Consider the following 15,869-nt stretch of genomic DNA (forward strand, 5'->3'; position numbering starts at 1 on the left):
GCGAAGGTCTCCTTGACAATACCAAAAAGTTTGTTTTGGTGAACATCTTTATGTGCAAAAAATAAGAAAATTTTTGGGAAATATTCCAGCACACCTGGTCATCTAAAACGCGGTAACATGGAAAGAGTTCTCTTGAAATCGATCAATCCCTTGGATACTATATGCATTAAAAGGATATTAGTCGTATGGTTTAAATATAGGACTTCTTTTATTCTTAAATGCATATCCGTGAGGAATGTTGTTGTTATTTTGAACTAAATTCTGAAGACCTTTAACCAGGATGTTTTTCTTCCTTCATTTTGCATAATTCATTAATTTTGTATAATGTCTTCGAAGTACTATGGGTCTTCGAAGGTCTCTAGAATTAATGGTGTCCAGTAGGCCTTGGTTCTTCTTCATTCTTCTATTTGTGATTGGGTAAGTCCACGGAATCTGACGTGTTCTGCGATGTTAAAATTTGATATATTTATAAAAAGACAGTAAAATTTTGTAATTAATTAATTTTTCATCAGTTGTTAATTTTGCTTTAACATCAGATCCAATATGTCTGAATTGGCCGACGTCATCATGATGGTCGATCTATTGTTTTGCAGTTTAATTTATTTTAATTATTCTTAATATCTCTCTGATTTAACAATAGCCATATCTCAAATGCTTGTAATCATCTGCAAATATCTTTGTTCAAGGTATACGATTCAACACCATAAAAAAATACACAAGACATAATATCGCAACACTTTTATAGCACGAGAGAGTTTGTGGTTCTTGAAGAAGGCCCCCATCTGGTTGAAGGAGGATCTAGCCCAATGGGCGCTGTTATCTTCTAGTTGTTGTTTTATTCTTTATTTATGATGGTGCCGAGATAGTTGTAGTGCATTTCTCTTTCTACAGAAATTGACCTCATGTTATCTTGTTCTTGAAAATTATCAGCTTTGTGTCTTGTATACTGTGTCTTCCCAGCGCTTTCTTGACTTTCCAACCGGTCTCTTTTCCTGCATTCTAGCATTCAGTGTTCTTTTTGGCCGCCTTTCCTCTACCATTCTTATTACATGTCCGGCCCATTGCAATCTTTGTATTCTAGTGAAGTCTGACAGTGGTGCTTTCTTATAAAGTTGATAAAGCTCGTTGTTGTATCGACTTTTGAAGATTCCATTTTCCCTCACAGGTCCTAGTAATCTCCTCAGTACTTTTCTTTTGAATGTGTCGAATTTGCTTTTGGATGGATGTTTCTTTCAGTATCCATTCTTCACTGCCATAGCATGCTATTAATCGAATTAAGGTTTTATAGATAGTATTTCTCCATCTTCTGATCCGTCGGCTTATATTTCTACTTCCAGGTATGTAAACTTTCCAACCGTTTCAATGTCATCTTCATGTACAATGTTTTGTGGGACTATATTTCTTCTCGTCTGTATCATTATTTTTGTTTTTTCTGTGATTATTTCCAGACCTAGCCTTTTTGTTTGCGTTTTTAACTTTGTGTACGTTTCGTTTCCTGTGCTCCTGTTGATGTTCTACTCATAATATTAATATCATCGGCATAAGCGGCCAGTTGAACCCTTTGTATTGGTCATTGTGTTGGTCAATATGTTTTCTCGTCCAGTTTACATTTGCCTAACCACATACTCCAGTGCCAGGTTAAACAAAGTTGGGGCTAGCCCATCTCCCTGCTTTAGTCTCAGCGAAGTTTTGAAAAAGTCTTTCCGGTGGTTTTGTATTCGTACGCATGCCTAAGTTTCATCCATTGTAGCTCTAATGAGTCTAATTAGATTGGGTATTCTCAATTCAGCCAATATGTTGTAGAGTTTGTTCCTTTTAACTGAGTCGTATGCCTGTTTGAAGTCTACAAACACGTTGTGAACATCAATGTCATGTTCCCATGACGTAAATATTTGATTTAGTGTCGAGCTTCCCTGTCGGAAGCCTATCTGATAGGTTCTCTCCAATAAAATTTTCTGCTAGTGGTTGGAGCCACTGGTTTATAATATACGTGAGGACCTTGTATGCTGTACATAGTAGAGAAATTTCACGATAGTTTTTGCACTGTTTGTCTTCTTTTTTATAGATCGGGTATACTATACTTTTCTTGCAGTGGTCGGGTATTTTCTCTTCTTGCCATATGTCTTTCATGAGCACGTGGATGTGACTTGCTAGGTGGTCGCCACCTATCATATACAATTCTGCTGGTATTTCGTCAACTCCCAGGGCTTTATTTATATAACAAGCATTAATTATAAATTTTCATTAAGACTCCATAATTACACACAAATCTGTACAACTGAAATGATAGCTATATATAAAGCTGTCTCTGTGTGCATTGAGAAGGAGATCATGAAAGCAGTTATCTTTCTGGATTCAAAAAGTGCTTTATCCAAAATTTCTAGTCTCAAATGGGATCAAATGGATTATGTAACCATAAAAACCAAAATACTATTGGTAGAAGCTAATAATTTGGGATTTTCAATAGGAATATAATGGGTACCTGGACATCAGGGGATTAAAGGTAATGAGGTAGCAGATATGTTGGCGAATATTGGGAGAGAATTAAGAGTACCATATGATATAAAAAAAATTTGGATCAGATATCTTTCGTGTTTTAAAAAAAAGACATTTTAACACAATTCTGCAATGAATGGTATTCCCAAGTTAAAGATAAAGATCTAGATTATTGTAGATTGCAGTGTGATTTCCCCATAAAACCATCGTACACCAAATGTGGGTATATGAGCAGGAGTACTATAACAAATATTAATCGTTTACGTAGTGGACATGGGAAACTCCTTGCTGTCTCTGCAAAATAGGTAAAACAGAAACACCGATATGTGAATGTGGAACCATTGGATCCATATTTTCTTTGAATGTCCCATAAACAAACATAAAAATGTGGATCTGTATTTAGAACTATTAAAAGCAGGAATAGAGAGTCCAATATCTTTACATAGTATTATAAACCCCCTGACAAAATTATAAAAATAATTAATAAATTTATCAAATTCTTTCAAATAGATCTATAAACAATTTTTTACTTGTCACAATAAGAAAAAAAAATAAATTCAGAAAATGGTGGAATACCCTAACATAAAATTTTACGTAAGTATTATTCACGTATTATTCAAGTATCACCCAGCTGTCAATTAGTAGTAAACAGAAATTTCCCAGGTTATATGTACTGGGTAAATTATTATACAATCGAAACACAAAAAAAAACGAAGAAGCAGAGAAGTAAGTTAGGTTAGTCTGTGCAAGTGGCTAAAATTCCAACCTGCGGTATTTTTATTCCAAAGACTACTCTAATTAGTTTTTTAGACGGCTATTGTCAGCGCCTATCTATAAATAATACGGTATATTATTATTTCTTATTTTATCAAAGAATTTCTTTTGTTTATTTTCTCATGGTTACAATAATTAAGTCAAAATTTTTGCGTCAGTAAATATCAAAATTTTAGTACATTCACATATTTTCCCTCGTATTTTTAAAATTTAAGTGTTAAAACAATGGTTAACTACAAATTAAGTTATATCCCTTACTGTTTACCAAATTTACCGTTTCAAATTTTATATCAGCCCGTGAATACACTGCCTTTTATATTGAGTCCACCTTGTCCTCCCATGAATTGCTCTGGATGTTGTTAGAATCATTTCAAATTGTGACCGTGTAAGTTTACGTTTACATTATATAAAAACCAACGTTTAAACCAATATATATATATATATATATATATATATATATATATATATATATATATATATATATATATATATATATTATAATTTGAGTTTCTTGTTTCAGATATGCTTTTAAAAAGCGTTGTAAGATGTTTAATTCAGATATGGTTTTAGACGACAAAGGGAAAAAGAAAAGAAAAAAAGTCAGAAGACAGAAAAAAGATAAATGCCAAAAACTGTACGAAAAAGGACAATGTATTGTATAAGTAAATAAAAAATGTGAAGTTAAATAAAGAATTTGATTTATCCCGTGTTTCGATTTTACATCAGTTTAATATGTTAAGAATATAACAATACAGCATTTGATTATCATCATGGACCATATTTAGATTTGTACCATTCAAGTTTGAGGATTTAATCTCTCTAAATTCCTCTTATTGATAAATTTTGGACAAATAGAGGTATATATTAAGATCTACATTTGTCTAGTCATAGCCTATTGAATTCTATCGAACGGTCATTAAATGTACCATGTACAGCTATTTCCTAAAAAACTGATAACTCTTAAAGCGTATTTTGTAGAAAATTGAAGTGTATTTTGAACCAAAAAATGGCTCCACATGCTAGCAATAAACTAAAAGCAAGGTAGTAACGAAATTAGAAGATGGTTAGTCACTATCTGCCGTACCGAACCCTTTTAAAGTAAGCAGAACAACAGTTTTTAATATTAATAAAAGATGGAGAGAACAAGAACCTCTCGAAAAAAAAGCAAGGTTTCTGGAATACCAAAAATATCTACCGCTCATGAAGATCGTACTCTTTTGGAGAGATTAGAAGAGAGTCCCTTTAAAGATGCGAAAACTGTAAGAATTATGCCACAGTTTCCGGGAAGAAAGACAACAACTTGGCGCAGAATTAAAGCATCGCGTTTTAGGTACCGAACTGCAGCAAAAAAACAAGCTCTTAAACCACAACAGAAGCAATCAAGACTTATATTTGCTTTAAACCATAAGCTACAAAATCAAGATTTTTGGGACAGGGTAATATTTACAGATGAGAAATTTTTTCAGTCTTCTAAAAAGGGCAAAACTGGGGTGTATAGACCAGATTTAATCCATGTTGATAGATATCGAGCAGCTGGTCATTTTACGCCAATATATGGGAATGGATTTTATCTAGACGAATCGGAATGGTATAGCGTATTGATGGCTGGTTTACTTTAAGAGCTGGCATCCTTTTTTATGTATAGGTAGATCTATGTGTGGTTTTATGAGATGTAAAATACTGTAAAATAGTTACCCGACCTTTTTTAAGCTAAGTTTTGTAAAGCTTTAAAGTTCTGGGGTGGTGATATTTCGCATACGAAATTAGAAGAAATTCGCTCAACATGCAGTTTTTTGTATTTTCGAATTGTGCGCGTACAAATTTTTTCATTTTTTCACACTCGAATGGGTGTGAACCATTAAAATTTCGATGCTAGTATACGATTCAAGTAATTGTTGTCATTTTAGTTATCACTGGGCTGGTGTACATCAGAGAAGATTTTAGCTGAGTTTTTAATCGTTGTATACAATACTTTTACATAGAACTTTTTTTTCAATAGCTGGTTTAAATAATTTTTTAATAGAAAGAAACATAGTTATTGTCCTTGCAAAGGGCGGCAATATTAGCGGAACGGAGAGGCAGAGTTTGCATCCCTTTCTTAACCCTTTAGATCGGAAGTACAACTTTAAAAATTTTGCAAATTAACAAAACCCCTCACAATGGAGTTAATAGGATTAAATGTCTCTTTTTTTGTTCAGTCGACACTGAACCACCATATTTCACGCCCTTTTTTTACTCCATTCAGCTAATTTACAAGAAACGAATTTTTTTAGATGACAATTGACAAAATTACCATAAAATAGGTTAAGTAAAACTGTCAATTATTCTTCTTTTTTTATTATTTGAGTTTTGGCTGTTCGAATTTCCAGTGTTGCCGGTGAAAATTCTTCTCTTATACGTATAACATTTCGAGGGACGCTCAAAGATACACATTCAGATTTGTATACGAAATTTTTTATTCGAGTTAACTCGTATACGAGAAAATTCGATTGAATCGAGCATACGAAATAAGAAGAATGTTTATTGACATAAAGTTGGCAGTTATGACAGTCAATCAATTTAATTGTACAATTTTACTTAAAAAAGACAAATGAAAATAGAGTTTTTTATTTCTTAGGCGACGATTATCAACAAAATTGAGACGTTTCAATAACTGAAATTTTTTATTCCAAATTTGAAGTTAATTTGATATCATATTTATATTATGCCTTGTCCACCTTGTTCCCCGTGCAGCCCTGCCCCATGCGGTCCACCGATGGTAGTTTATGTTCCAGTTGTGACGCCCCAATGTTGTGTGCCATACTCTTCGTCATCACCTTGTGACAAAGGAAATTGTCCTTAATAATTTGGAACCAATTGTAATTGTCTAGTAAAAGTTAATAATAATATAGGAAATAAAAACCTTAATTGTTTTTTATTTAATGTCTTTGATTATACCTTTTATTCATAATAGCGTTGAAAGTAATATTTTTGACAGTATTAAAAGAGATTCTCTGTATAAAGTAGTGTCATCGATACGCCTCTTGCCTGTTTTGAGAATTCAGAAATAAGGGAATTATCATATTTTTGGGAATTCTTCATTTTAATTACACTAAATTAGGAACCACTTTACGATTTAGAGTATATACCGAAGATATATTCTGCTTCAGATTTCTTGCAAGCTAATTTACGTGCATTTCCAAATGATTCCTGTATTTGATATAGATCTTGATTCATTTCTTGAAGAAAGTTACTCAGATCTTTAATGTAGGGTTTTATTATTAATATAGCAGAAAAAGTAATTATTTTTGACCTCATTATGTCTTTGACTTCGGTATTTCTTGTAATGCGTAGAAGCCTCTATTAGATTTCTGTATTCGAACAGCTCAATATGGGCAACGAAAGCAGGAAGGTAACAGAAGTTTCTACGCATTACAAGAGAATACTTCCTCCTCATAGTAGTTACCGTATGGAGCCACTCGAGATGTTTTATAGTCCGCTAATTAGTTTTATTTCAAATAATGTGAAAAATGGCTGACGAACCATTCAGGGCGGTTTGCTTCAACTGCTTCAATATTTGCACGTGCATATTTTAAAGCTGCTACTATAACGAATGCAATTAAAGGTTTAAAGTGACGGGAATACGTCCCTTTTATAATGACATATTTACTGAAGCTGACTCTATGGTCATTTTTGTCAGAGAACGAGAAGAACCTGCTACAGCTACAGTTACTACGGAAGTAGAAGCGATTGATATACAATCAGGAGTCGCTGATACGTCTGAAATCAATATTTAACCACATTAAATATCTAAATCGGCCTCTGAAAATGCTCTCAATGTTCCTGACACTCCAGCTATTGTTCTTGAGAATTCCACTACTAAGGCAAATATTAACGCCAATGAAAGAGATGCCACAATCAGTGAAATAGCTACCTTTAATCCGATTGTACAAGAAGGATTTTACAGATTAAAAAAATACACCTCAGCTTACAGATCTTGTTTCCAACACATCTGCAACTATTTCAACTTTGGAAGAAAAAATTGCTACAGCGCCACAAACCAAAACATTTGATTTATCAAACACTTCTGGAACATCATCAATTTAGATTAAATTAACAACGATCTCTCCGTTACCTAAATAAATTGCGGTTTGAGTAACAAATTGCAGAATAAAAAAGTGGAATATTATCTCCATATATTACCTCTCTATATAAGGACCAACTAATTTAAGAAAAAATAAAAAAAAACCGAAATACAAACTCAAAGTAGATCTTGGTGATAACACTACCACTGCAAGCGCTTCCGGGAGAGAGTTTAAAAAGGAAATCGGATGTGAACCTCAGACCAGCAGAGAAGTACGGAAAAATGAAAAAAGCTGTTTTCACAAAGTCGAAAACAACGCCTCATAAGAAAATTTGCCAAGCCTCAAAGATGGATATGAGATAATATAAATTTAGGAAATACACGAGCATGAAGAAGAACCAAGAAATAATTATCGCCGGTGACCTAAATGGAAGAACAGGAAGAAAAGAAAACGACAGAACAGTTGGTAGATTTGGAGAAGATATAATGAACGATAACGGGGAGAGATTGATTGAGCTATGCGAAATAAACAACTTAAAGATCACAAACGGCTTCTACAAACATAAAGACATACACAAATACACTTGGACACAAGAAACAAGAAAATTGAGGTCTATTATTGATTATGTTATTGTAAACCACGAAAGCTCGATAAAAATAAAAGACGTGAGAGTAAAGCGAGGCGCAGAATGCGGCACAGATCACAAACTAGTAATCGCTTGGATGGAATTCCCCTTCATATGGACCCAACAGAAACCGACCCAGGGAGAGTCTGACCAAGTTACGGCTCCGGCTACACCTGTCAATACGTGCTCAACACAAGAAAAGAAATTCAAAATCAATTTATTAGAAGAAGACTCAATAAAAGACCTATATAAGCGAAGATTGGACCAAAAGCTAGAAGAGTTTCGGTATGAATCATTAGAACAAACATACGAACACATAAAAACCTGCATGAAGACAGCAGCCCTAGAAGCTCTTGGAGAAGCGGACCAAAAATACACCCACCAAACTACGAAATTAACCGAAGACACACTAACATGCATAAAAGAGAAAAAAGAACTTCATATAAAATACCTGAACACAAAAAACTATGAGGACTTGGAACTATACAGAAAAAAAAATAAAGAAGCGAAAAGAAAAGTAGCAAATGAAAAAAATGAAGGATGGGAAAAAACATGCACAGGGATAGAACAGCACATAGGAGGAACGAGAAATTCAGAGTCATGGCGCATCTTAAAGTCGCTCAAAAGAAATAAGACAGAGAAAATCAAGATCGGTCAAATCAAAGAAAACGAATGGCAAGAATACTATAAAAAATTGCTAACCGAAGACCGCCCCGAATTCAAACAATCAGAAATAGACGGAATAGAAATCTACACACATGACGAAATCGAATTAAGCCTAGCAGAGGTAAAAAGAACGATCAAAACTCTAAAGAACAAAAAAGCAGAAGGTCCCGGCGGAATACCAAATGAATTGATAAAAAACGGATCGGAAAAGTTATTCCGTATGATACATAAAATGTTTGAGAGAGCACTGAATGGAGAAGACTTACCGGCAGAATGGACCCAAGCATATATGACATCAATATACAAGAAAGGAAATAGAAAAAACTGCGAAAACTATCGGGGAATCAGCATTATATCGTCTATAGGCAGACTGTATGGAAAGACCATAAAGGAAAAATTAGAAATATATGTACAAGATAAAATCGGAGAAGACCAGGCAGGTTTCACAGCGGGGAAAGCATGCTTAGATCACATTTACACGGTCGAACAACTAATAGAAAAAAGAATGGCCAAAAATAGATCCGTCCATCTGGCTTTTGTTGATCTTACGAAGGCATATGACTCAATACCTAGAACCAAGCTATAGGAAGCAATGGAAAACATCGAAGTTCCACGAAGATTAATAAACGCGGTAAAAGCACTCTACAAGAATAACGAAGTAGCTATCAAAACGGGCAATAGAATATGCAGTCCATTTAAGACGACAAAGGGACTACTACAGGGTTGCTCCACATTCCCCACCCTATTCAAAATATTCCTGGAAAAAAACCTGAAACCATGGAAAAGAAAGTGCGAAGGAATGGGTATACCAGTAAGGAACGAATATCTATATACGCTAAGTTTTGCCGACGACCAAATAGTGATCGCACAAGACGAGGATGACCTCAGTTTTATGATGAGAAAACTGGAGCAGGAATATACAAAGAATGGGATGGAAATAAACCTAAAGAAAACTGAATACCTAACAACGGAGAATACAGAAATAAAACAGCTGGAAATAGACGAAGGTAAACAAATCAAAGAAACAGACAAGTATAAGTATTTAGGTTTCATAATATCAAACAAAGGAACAACGGAGGAAGATATAAAAAATAGACTAGGACAAACAAGAGACTGCATACGAAAATTGAACCCGGTACTATGGGATAAGAACATCAGCATGAAAACAAAGAAAAAAATATATAATACCATGACAAGAAGTATCCTCACTTATGGGTGTGAAAATTGGACAATAAATAAGAAAACCAAAAACAAAATAAGAGCAACAGAGATGGAATTTCTAAGGAGAAGCTGCAGAGTAACAAGAAGAGATAGGATAAATAACATGGAGATTAAGAGGAGAATGGGCATGAACTCCGACATAATAGACTACATCGAACAGAAGAGGTTAACCTGGTACGGACATGTCAGAAGAGCAGACCAAAATCGGTGGATAAATAGAATAACAGAGTGGAGCCCGATAGGAAGAAGAAAGAGAGGCAGACCCCGAAGATCTTTCAGAGATGGGGTGGACGAAGCAATGAGTAGAAGAAACCTACAGGAAGGGGACTGGCTAAACAGGAAAAATTGGAGAAAACGGTTGAGTGAAGGAATACAGTGAAAACTGTGGAAATCCTTGTATATATATATATATATACGAGCATGAATTCCATGAAAGTTTAGAGCAGGAATTTATAGTAGTGGTGGAAATATTTCTATTGCATTAGAAACATATAACTCTTTATTCCGGACATAGATTTATACAATCTTACATTGTGCAAAAGAAATCACCAGAAGGGCTTTTAAACTTAAGCAGTCATGTGCATACGTAGTAAAGCGGCTGTATGGCTCTCAGGAGACTAAAGATAGTCTCTAGATGCTGTGAAATTGCCGAAAAGAAATTGACAAACTAATGATTAATAATAGTTTCAAATTGGTAAATATGACAGGTTATCAAAAAATACACAGAACGAACGCTCATAAATTTTCTAAAAGAAAGATCAGTGCAAAATAATTCGATCCAGAGCTATATTTTGAAGTGGCAAAAGCACTGATCTCGACCTGGTAAGAGTTTGGATCCAAATACAGTAGAACAAATATACTAGGTCAAAGAAAATATACTAGGTCGAGCTCATGTTGAAATAAATACAGTTCAAAAATATGATAAAAGAGCTAAAAATCTGCTGAGAATTATAATATGAAAGGGATAGATGTGACTCATAATTACGGAAGCCCAATTCTGTTTCATTAGCTGCAACAAAAAAGGAAAGAAAATCATGCAATTTATATGAAGTCGATTTAATATTAAACAAAAGATAAAAAAAATAAAAGTTATATTAAACTGTTTATTATAATTGAAAAGCAATTTTATATTTCACATGAAGTAATGTGTCAGTATCATCATAAAGGCTCTGTTGCGACTTGTTTTTGCTTTGTAAGTGTTCATTTTGTTGATATTTGTTCCATTATGAATGAAAGAATCTTCTAGCAGCACTAAAACAGATTATAATTGCTGTAATATTGAAAAGTAAATTTAGAGTATTTATTAATTATAAAATTAAATGTGTCTTAAGTTATAAAGTCAAATGCTTTTGACTGTATGCTATTAGTGTTACTTCAGTCTCTTCTACTGAATTCCAACTATCACCAGTCCGTTCTCCGATAAGGGGGTTGGCGTACAAGCTAATCACCTCTATCTTTAAACGTATATTAAAGAGCTGGCAATCTAAATAGGGATATAAAAACTGAAAATCTGGAACGTAAAAACATTTTACCGACCAGGTGCAATGAGATTATTATTTGCCACCATTGACAAATATTAACTAGACGTAAAAACTATACAGGAGATGATGTGAAATGGGAATGGTATAACGGAAAAAGAGATCTGTATAACTTACTTCAGCTGTTATGTAAATTAACATACTTTGGAGTCGAATTTATTGATCAAACCCGACAAAAATAAGCTGGCATAGACTTTAAAATTACCACCCACCGTATATATAAAATAAGAATACAGTGACAATTCTTCAACAAAAGCATGATCAATACCTTTGCTCTAGTTAAAGAGAAAAAAAAAACAAAGGATAGCACCTGTCTCGCGCACTTATAATTAATTATTGAGTTAAAGAAGGTGACACCCCCTCTTACATTCTGTTTAATTTATTCCTGGAATAGTCATAACAATTTTTCCACATTCAAAAAACAAAACATATGGCAGTAAATACAACTCTTCAAAGATAGACACAGAAGTTAATATAAATGGACAGACTATCCAAGTTGTTCAAGAATTTGTATATACAATACAAGTTGAAACTTATTCAAATAAAACATCTATAAAAATTATTTGAAAGAAAAGCCCAAGAACAATATATGGTGCCATCAAGAAACATGAATTATGGAAGACTTTACCACCTATACAGAGAACCAAATATAAAAAAATCGAGATGAGTGGGACATATCCTAAGAATAAAAGATGCCGAATCGGTCCGAAAATCCATAATTGAAAAATTTGTGGGACATACTCAACGAGTAAAATAAAAAAAACTTAGTGGACGATGAGCAATCATATCTAGATACTGAGAGAAGACTGGTTCTGATTAGGAGACACTGGAGAGCTATAAAAAGAAAGAATCTAATTATTAATTACAATTCTACTTATTGTTTTTACTTAATTTATTATTCTTTTGTGCAAATAATTATTCCACCTAAATTAAATTGTTTTTTGGCAAATTTTTATACATACCCCTTTGGGCGGACAACACGGGCTGCAGCAGGGATAACAGCACGGGTAGTAGACATAGGGGACGCAACAGGGATAACATGGATAACAGCAAGGGGAGCAGCAGGGTGAACAACAAGGTGTGCAGCAACTCATTATGGATATTTTATGAAGGTATTTTTGATATTCTTGTAGATTTTCTTCGAAATGGAATCACTGCGAATTTTGAACGGTTACTGAAAATTTTGATTCTGAATTTAATTTGATGTTTATATGGTCGTCAAAGAGATTGATTTTATTTTATTGATTACTTGATAGTCGAAATTTAAAATGTTGGATGAAACAAAAATGTTGATTGGTACTGATGCCTAATATATTGATTTGAATAAGCTTTGATTGATTTTAAGATCTTGTACAGAAATAGTATAATTTTAATTTTTATATTGATGAAATTCTAAAATATCTACAATTATAGTATGTATATTGTACTACAAGTACGGATAATATATTATTTATTATTTAAAAGACATTGTATTTATAAAAATTATTTAAAAGAACGAAAAATATTTATGCTATGGATTTAATTGTTCCATTGCCAATTCTAAAATTTTATTTTTTTATAATTATAAATTCCTCCGTCAATATTATTTAAATACGACAATACAGTTTGTTTAAAAACATGGCTACATGAATTTCTGACGAGTCCTTGCATAATTCAACCAACAAGAAGAGAAAAAATCCGGTTAGATTGTCAAAATCATATGACAGAAGTATATCAGAAAACTTCTCATCAAATTTTTGATGAGAAAATCAAAAAAATCTTTGCCTATAGCAAAACAAAAAATAAAAAATGAAACAGTTTTAGATGCTTTTATAATGGATTGAACAGGGACACTCTACTAGCAGAAATGTGACAAACTGTTAAACAGTTCTCCACATATCAAAACGCAATAATTCCTGCCAAATTTCCCAGCAAACACATAGCTTTGGATATATTAGATAAATTGGGAATTGATATAAAAGATCCTCAAGTTACTGTTATCCAATCGATTGAGGATGTGGAGGACATTTCTAGAGAAGACTACTGATTTAGATATAATAACGTATAGTAGGACTGGTAGACTTCCTCTTTCTCAAGTGGCATTAGAATCACTGTCAATAATATTTAATCAAATAATTAAAAGAAAAGCTGGCTTTCCACAAGAATGGAAAATTACTCTTATTATTCTATTTCTTAAAACCCTATAGAGATACATTATGTGCGGATAACTATAGAAATATAGCTCTAGAGTCATGTGTTGGTAAAACACTCCAAAATATAATTAAATTAAGAAACAAACAAATAAAATCGAAAAAAATTGTATATTTAACCCAAAGCAGTTAGAATTTAGAAGAAATAAGGATGTAACGATAATTTAGCTTTAACAATAAATTATATTAAAACAGGATTTAGTAAAAATTTAAATCAATCGCATTTTTTTTGGTTATTAGTAGGGCATATGATACTGTCAATACGTTTTTGCTAAATAAATATCTAATAAAGTATGGCATTCCAACAACCTATGCAAACTCAATAGAAATATTCATATCAAAGATAAATCAAACAATATATTAGGCCCAATCCAAGCATCAAGTGGATTGTCACAAGGGTCAGCTCTCAGTCCAATATTGTTTAATTTATAGACAAGGTCCTTACATGATTTAATCAAACCTGAAATTTAGTGCTTCCAATATGCAGATGATTTTGTACTTCTGGTACAATGGTCAGATATATAAAAATTAATTAATTCCTTAAATAATTATTTACAAAAATTACAGGAGTGGTTTGAAACACATAATTTTAAAATCTCAGCACATAAATCAAAAGCAATAATATTTAGAAAAAGGGCTCAAGCTTATAAATTCCCCCACCTTATGTACCCAAATATGGAAATCCCATGGAAAAATGAAATAAAGTATCTGGGGTTCCATCTACAGTGTAACTTGTATATGACAATTCAAATAAATGATATGATAGCTAAAGCAAACAAAGGAGTTAATACTTGTTAAACTGTTTGTTCGTGCTGTTAGGCTGTTGTCTTTTGAGATTAGTTCTCGACATTTCGCCAACACTAGGGGTTGGCATCTTCTGGAGATGTTACTACTTCGCTTGTACGCTGAAACTGACGGATTTTGGCCGAATTGAAAAAAGATTAAGGAAACATCAAACTATTTGTACTCCACAATAATACCGTGAAATTATTGCCTCTGCCAATAAAAAGAATAATATGGTTATTGATATGCAACATCGTTTCAAAGACACCGAGAACCTTCCAAATAAAATGCAACTGATGAATAGAAAAAAAGATGTTCTAAATGAAAAAGTATATTTCCGTGATGACATTAAATGGGTAGTAGATACCTATGGGTCATACCTCTTCTAGGAGAGTTTCGATTATGGTACTCCTTTTAAAGAAGTCAATATTCTTAAAAATTTGAAAAAGCCCTCCACATTTTCCAAAGATTTTGACATTCGAAGACTTTTCAGGAAAACCAGTGCACTATCAAAAGAGAAAATTGATAACTTAACACAACAACTTCCCTTCGTTCCAGAACAACACAGGTGGTTCTATGAGCTTATTTTGCGTGAAAATAATAAATAAATTTAAGGGGTGACAATTTTCGATAGCCTTGGTGTTATTAAGATATGTATACGTATTAAAAATTAATATCATTTTGAATATCTACACAACAGTATTTTCAATTGTATGCACATAACCTGTTTTATTCTTTAGACAAAGATGAAATATACAAAATCTTTGTGGAAGAAAGAGGTATGTACGCAACATCATTTTTTTTGTCTGATAAAAAATTTTCTCAACTTCCATATTAATTTCACCACTCATGGGAACAGTATGATTATTTAAGCATTTGTAAACCAATAACTACAAAAAAGTTCTACAATGAAAAAGTTACATACCTCCTTCATCCACTCAGCCCTTCAATTATACTTATGTATATACAGATAGATCTATCAACCACAAAGTAACCAATCCGGATTTGAAATTTATATACTACGAATTAATTGTAAATTTTGATCAAGACTCAATGAACGGTTTTCGAAATGATATTTACGTTGCATTTGGTATAATTTCCACCTCTTGATGATATTTTTCTTACAATTAACATATCGCACCCTTAGTATTAAAAGGGCACATCTCGAAAATCGTTACTTTTGGGAAAACGAGATTAAAGATTGAGCAACTTCATCGTTTTCATTTACTCACCTATAACGTTTTCATTTGAATTTGATTATAAGGAATTTGTGAGTTATGCCCTTTAAGTTTTTTTAAAGTAGTGACTGCAAACATGTATAAAGAAGCTATGTATTTATTTTTGTTTTGGCCACAACAATTATCTGTTACAAATGTTACGTTAACTTCATGTTCACCTGCATCCTCACAAACCTTCTTTAAAAAGTCTAGAACGCAACTTCCAATCTCCACTGCACCTCTTTTTCCTTGGGTCTCATCCCAGAAATAGCAATGCACGTCACCATAGCTTTTAA

General features: G+C 33.0%; 2 long non-coding RNA genes across 2 annotated transcripts; one reads left to right on the forward strand and one right to left on the reverse strand.

Annotated features, from left to right (window-relative positions):
• Window positions 1-3,340: 3,340 nt before the first annotated feature.
• LOC140433562 (uncharacterized) lies at window positions 3,341-3,915 on the forward strand. The gene is made up of 2 exons (XR_011950008.1): window positions 3,341-3,655; window positions 3,791-3,915. It is a non-coding gene; the product is annotated as an uncharacterized lncRNA (long non-coding RNA).
• Window positions 3,916-10,922: 7,007 nt separating this feature from the next.
• Window positions 10,923-12,666, reverse strand: LOC140433563 (uncharacterized). The gene is made up of 2 exons (XR_011950009.1): window positions 12,347-12,666; window positions 10,923-11,097 (listed from the first exon to the last, which is right to left on the reverse strand). It is a non-coding gene; the product is annotated as an uncharacterized lncRNA (long non-coding RNA).
• Between the last annotated feature and the right edge of the window lie 3,203 nt (window positions 12,667-15,869).

Source organism: Diabrotica undecimpunctata, chromosome 2 (genome assembly GCF_040954645.1).
Source record: "Diabrotica undecimpunctata isolate CICGRU chromosome 2, icDiaUnde3, whole genome shotgun sequence".
Lineage (NCBI taxonomy): Eukaryota > Metazoa > Arthropoda > Insecta > Coleoptera > Chrysomelidae > Diabrotica > Diabrotica undecimpunctata.